This window comes from Lepidothrix coronata, unplaced genomic scaffold (assembly GCF_001604755.1).
Source record: "Lepidothrix coronata isolate B3197 unplaced genomic scaffold, Lepidothrix_coronata-1.0 Scaffold211, whole genome shotgun sequence".
NCBI lineage: Eukaryota > Metazoa > Chordata > Aves > Passeriformes > Pipridae > Lepidothrix > Lepidothrix coronata.
In genome coordinates this window covers 1,204,455-1,210,557 of record NW_016690391.1, presented here as the reverse complement: position 1 = coordinate 1,210,557, position 6,103 = coordinate 1,204,455, and positions in this window count along the sequence as shown.

The window sequence follows — 6,103 nt, the reverse complement described above, 5'->3', positions numbered from 1 at the left end:
GGAAGGGACCCACCATGGGCAGCTCACCCCCTACACAGACAGGGCTGGAGAGATCATGGAATCACTGGGGTTGGGAAGGATCTTCATGGTCACTGAGTCCACCCTGTGATCCACCCCCTACACAGACAGGGCTGGAGAGATCATGGAATCACTGGGGTTGGGAAGGATCTTCATGGTCACTGAGTCCACCCTGTGATCCACCCCCTACACAGACAGGGCTGGAGAGATCATGGAATCACTGGGGATGGGAAAGATCTCCATGGTCACTGAGTCCACTGTGTGACCCACCACAGACAGGGCTGGAAAGGTCATGGAATCACTGGGGTTGGGAAGGATCTCCATGCTCACTGAGTCCAACCTGTGACCCAACAGAGACAGGGCTGGAGAGATCATGGAATCACTGGGGTTGGGAAGGATCTCCATGGTCACTGATCCATTCTGTGACCAGACAGGGCTGGAGAGATCATGGAATCTCTGGGGTTAGGAAGGATTCTCATGGTCACTGAGTTCAACATGTGACCCATCACTGCCACAGACAGGGCTGGAGAGATCATGGAATCACTGGGATTGGGAAGCATCTCCATGGTCACCGAGTCCACCCCAGCACCAGCACAGACAGGGCTGGAAAGATCATGGAATCACTGAGGTTGGGAAGGATCCTCATGGTCACTGAGTCCATCATGTGACCCACCACTGCCACAGACAGGGCTGGAGAGATCATGGAATTACTGGGGTTGGAAAGGATCTTCATGGTCACTGAGTCCATCCTGTAACCCACCACAGACAGGGCTGGAAAGGTCATGGAATCACTGGGATTGGAAAAGATCTCCATGGTCACCAAGTCCACCCTGTGATCCACCACCACCGCCACAGACAGGGCTGGAAAGGTCATGGAATCACTGGGATTGGGAAGGATCTCCACGGTCACTGAGTCCACCCTGTGACCAGACAGGGCTAGAGAGATCATGGAATCACTGAGGTTGGGAAGGATCTCCATGGTCACCGAGTCCACCCTGTGACCCACCACTGCCACAGACAGGGCTGGAGAGATCATGGAATCACTGGGGTTGGGAGGAATCTTCACAGTCACCCCCCCCAAAGATCCTGGGATGTGTTTTGTGTCAACCCAAAGACACCGAGATGCCCCATCTGAGCTGCTCCAGGCTCCAAACATCTGTGGTGCCGCTTTTCCCCATCGTTGTGCCACATAAACAGGTTGGAAATCAGCCTTTTTTTCCAGGATGGGACTCGGTCCCTTCCCACCAAGTCCTCTCTCTGCTGCTTTTCCACAGCCTGGGGTTGGTTTTCCATTTTGACCATTTTCTCTCTATGTGTGTCCCATCCAAAGATAAATCAAACTGGCAAAGAGGAGGAATAAATGGGATATTTGGGAAGGAATTCTTCCCTGGGAGGGTGGGGAGGCCCTGGCCAAGGTTGCCCAGAGAAGCTGTGGCTGCCCCTGGATCCCTGGAAGTGTCCAAGGCCAGGTTGGATAGGACTTGGAGCACCCTGGGCTGGTGGAAGGTGTCCCTGCCCATGGCAGGGGGTTGGAACTGGATGATCTTCAGGGTCCCTTCCAAGCCAAATCATTCCAGGATTCCATCACCTGTCATAAATACCATAATTTATGGAATAAATTTAATTCCATCACTGCCCTAAATAGCCACGAATCCACACACACAGGGAAGTTTTCCTCAACTTCTCCTCTCTCTAAACACACAAACACACCTTGAAACACAAAACCACCCACAGAGCCACAGCTAATTAAAAAAAAGGAAAATAAAAATTATTAGGAGCTTCAGCGTTAAACAGAGCTGATTTTCAGGAGGGAAAAAAAAATAAATTCTAGTAAACGCATCCAAAATAATGAAAAAAAAAATCAAAATAAAACTTCAACCTACTTATCACCGTGGAGAGGAAACTCCAGACAGCCCAGGCAGTGTCACAGCATCTCCCAAATGTTGTCACTCACCTGCAGAGCTGGCTCTGTCCCGGGGCAGCAGCTCTGCCTGCCGTGGCTCTGCTCCCCTCTGACCACTGCTTTTAACTATTTAAGGAGCGGAGGAGAGGAGGGGCCGCCCCTCGTTGCCCGGGGCGAGTAATCACAGCACATTATTATGCGCGAGGGAGCGTCCTGGCGATGCGGTAACAGGATACCAGGGAGGCTCCTGCCCGGGGGGAGCGGCCACGGCACGTTCCTGTATCCAGCAGGGGATGAGGAGCACATGGATGAAGGCTCACTGGGGTCAAAGTGGGCAAAATAAACCATCGAGGCTGTTCTGGAAGGGAGGACAATAAACAGTAAAGGCTGTTCTAGAAGGGAAGAAAATAAACCATCAAAATTGTTCTGGAAAGAAGGAAAATAAACAATAAAGGCTGTTCTGGAAGGGAGCAAAATAAACCATCAAGACAGTTCTGGGAGGGAGCAAAATATACCATCAAGGCTGTTTTGGAAGGGAACAAAATAAACTATCAAGGCTGTTCTGGAAGGGAGGAAAATAAACCATAAATACTGTTCTGGAAGGGAGCAAAACAAACCATCAAGGCTGTTGAGGGGGGAGGGGACACACAAAATAAACTATCAAGGCTGTTGGGGGGGGAACAAAATAAACCATCAAGGCTGTTCTGGAAGGGAGCAAAATAAACTATCAAAGTTGTTCTGGAAGGGAAAAAATAAACCATCAAGGCTGTTCTGGAGGGGAAGAAAATAAACAATAAAGGCTGTTCTAGAAGAGAAGAAAATAAACAATAAAGGCTGTTCTAGAAGGGAAGAAAATAAACAATAAAGGTTGTTCAAGAAGGGAAGAAAATAAACCATCAAGGTTGGTTTTGGGGGGAACAAAATAAACTATCAAGGCTGTTCTGGAAGGGAAGAAAATAAACCATCAAGGCTGTTTTGGGGGAGAAGAAAATAAACCATCAAGGCTCTTTTTGGAGGGAACAAAATAAACTATCAAGGCTGTTCTGGAAGGGAGCAAAACAAACCATCAAGACTGTTCTGGAAGGGAGGAAAATAAACCATCAAGGCTGTTTTTGGGGGGAACACAATAAACCATCAAGGCTGTTCTGGAGGGGAAGAAAATAAACAATAAAGACTGTTTTTGGGGGGAACAAAATAAACCATCAAGGCTGTTCTGGGAGGGTACTTGTTGCTGGGGGTGTTAGAGGAGATTGTGGGCCTGGGCTGAGTTTTGGTTATTGGTGGTAAATCTGTAATTTTTTTAAGTCAGTGGCTGTCAGAAGTCTCCTGGTGTCCCTTGATGTGTTTTGGCTCCATCACACCAGAAGAATCATGGAATGTCCTGAGCTGGGAGGGACCCCCAGGTCCAACTCCTGGCCTACATAGGGGCATCCCAAAAATCCCACTCTGTCCCTGGGAGAAAAGAGTCTGTGAGTTCAGGACACACCTGCACCCCTGCCTGTCCTGCTTCACCCTTCTGGAGAAAGGATGGGGAAAGAAAGTCGCCAGGAATAGGAAAGAGGATGCTGGGTGAGGCAACCTCCCTATCTTTCATCTCTCACCTTCCTGCCCCAACCTCTTCTATCCTGTTCTGCCAGCTGGGCATGGGTGTTTGGTGCCATTCATACACCCTCTCCATGGCAAAACAGCAGGAGTTCCACCCCTTCCCAGCCAAATCCCTTTTTGGGATCAACACAACACCAGCCACGTCTTGCAACATCCCTGATTTCAGTCAGACTTGGAGCCCCAGACAGTCGCTGGCAGGAGGTTCCTTCCTGCAACCAGAACAGCTGAAAGCAGCTGAGGAAAGGGGAGAGCTCAGCCTAAATCCAGTTGCTTTTCCTGCCCTGGGAAGCAGGAGGGAGGACTATCCAAGCCCAGGGTCCCACGGGTGAAGCAGCAGCAGCTCCTGCTGTTAATCCGTGCTCGGACAGATCCATAAATCTTGCCGTGGGACTGGATTCCAGCTGCTCCTTTTTTTCACGTGTCTAATCCCTGGATAAGACCCAGAGCTCAAAGAGTCTCGGCAGCTGCTTAGGGAGCCCCACCTTTGGCCAACAAATGCAGAAAGGGGAGGAAAACCAGAAGGAGGGAGCTACTGGTTGGAGGGAAGGAGACCTGAGGGCTCCCAGAGAGAAAGGAGGGGGAAAAGAGAGGTCTGGGAAACTCCCTGTGTGCCTTCCCACATTCCTGTATAACCCAAGAGGATGGAGCTGTTTTCCAGCTAAACCCCAGCTCTTGGAGCAAAACGTGGTTTTAACCAAGAGGTTTCAACCAAAAGGTTTAAACCAAGAGGTTTAAACCACCACCCTTTCAAGAGCCAAAGCCAGTGGAGAGCACGAAATGCCAGCAGGCCTGTCTGGCTGGTCTTGCCTGGGGCACAGACAGATTCCTGCCGGGATGGGCATGGCCAGAGCCGGGCGGAGCTGCTGGAGGGGCCGGGAGAGGCACAGCGGGGTCAGGGTGGCCCTGCAGCACAGCTGGGGGGGTTTGCTCTGCTGGGCTCCTCAGCTCAGCCCCACCATCATCCCAGAGCTGCTGGTGCCCAGTTTCAGAGCGGGGGCAGGGCCGGGTGAGTCTCAGCTGGTCCTTTTTGTCCTGGTCCTCACACCTTGACCGAGCGGGAGCTGGAGAGGGAAAACACACCGGGTTTCACAAAATCCCAGGATCAGCAAGGTTGGGAGAGACCTGCAGGTTCATCCACTCCCACCACCACCAGAATCACCCCCAATCCATGTCCCCAAGGGCCACATCCAGACACCTCTGGGACACTCCCAGACACAGGGACTCCACCACCTCCCTGGGACACTTATTCCAAGGCCTGACCACTCCTACAGGGAAAAATTGTTTCTAATCTCTCATCTGAGCCTGCCCTGCTGCAGTTTGAGGCCATTTCCTCTCCTCCTCTCAACCCTCCTGTCAGGGAGTTGGGGAGAGCAATGAGGTCCCCCCCAGAGCCTCCTCTTCTCCAGATAACCCCCCCCAGCTCCCTCAGCTGCTCCTCACAGGACATGTTCTCCAGACCCTTCCCCAGCTCCGTTCCCTTCTCTGGACACGCTCCATCCCCTCCATGTCCTTTCTGAAGTGAGAGTTTCATTCCTCTTCCCTAGATTTGATGGTTCCTCTTTCTTGGAAACCAAAGGAAAATGCAGAAGTCTCACCACTGATAGCAAACCTGTGGTGGGGATGGGCCTGCACAGTGACACAGCCTCCAGCAAACACCAAATCCGTGGGATTTGTTCCACTGCCAGGGACTCTGTGGGAGCTTCCACGATTTATTGTGGAGAGACACACAGCCCTGGATAGTGCTGAGTCCTTTTCTCAGCACAACGTGCCCTGGAGAGGAGCTTGATTGCTAATGACTGTGATTAGTATCAGCCTCTAAGGACACCAGGAAAAGTGCCGTGGGATGGACTCCCCCTCAGTCATCCCTGGGAAAAAAAGGGGTAGGATTCCTACTTGTACCTACCAAGGCAGGATCCCACATCATCCAGAGGAAGCTTCCCAGCAATGAGAATGCAGGAGCTGGGGTGGTGTGAGTCGTCCAGGTGGGTGGGAGGGAGTGAGTTATGGGAGTGGGATCCTGTTGGAGCGTGGATGGAGCCAGAACCAAGGGACACCAGGAACTTCAACACATGCAGAACTGTGTCAACCTCCTTCCTCCCCCCTCAGCCCTGGGAGCCTGTGCCAGGGCCAGGTGGCACTTGGCTTTCAAAAGGGAATGAAGGATGAGGGAATGGGTTTGGAGCACGAACATAACTCGGGGTCAGAAGAAATAAACCTGAGAGTCTTTCAGTGAAGACCCCAAAATAAGCTGGGAAGTTTCCAGCAGCTTCCTGGGAGATAGGCCAGGGCTCATCAGCTGAGGGTCTGCTTCCCTTCTTACTGCCATTTCATTTTTTAACAGAGATCACAGAAGGGAACAATCCACATTGCTCCTATTCCTGCACAAAAACGGGATTCTGGAGCGCTGCCAACTCCCCAGGGAGAACCAAAGCCCTGGGTGGAGTTTAGGAGCCAGTGGAAATTAATCTCTGCGCTTCCTCTCTTCCAGGACAACCTGGAAGCACGTGTGGGACATGACCAAGACAGCCAGACATGCCTTTGGAATCCCATGGGTTGGAAGGAGCCAGGATTCACGGC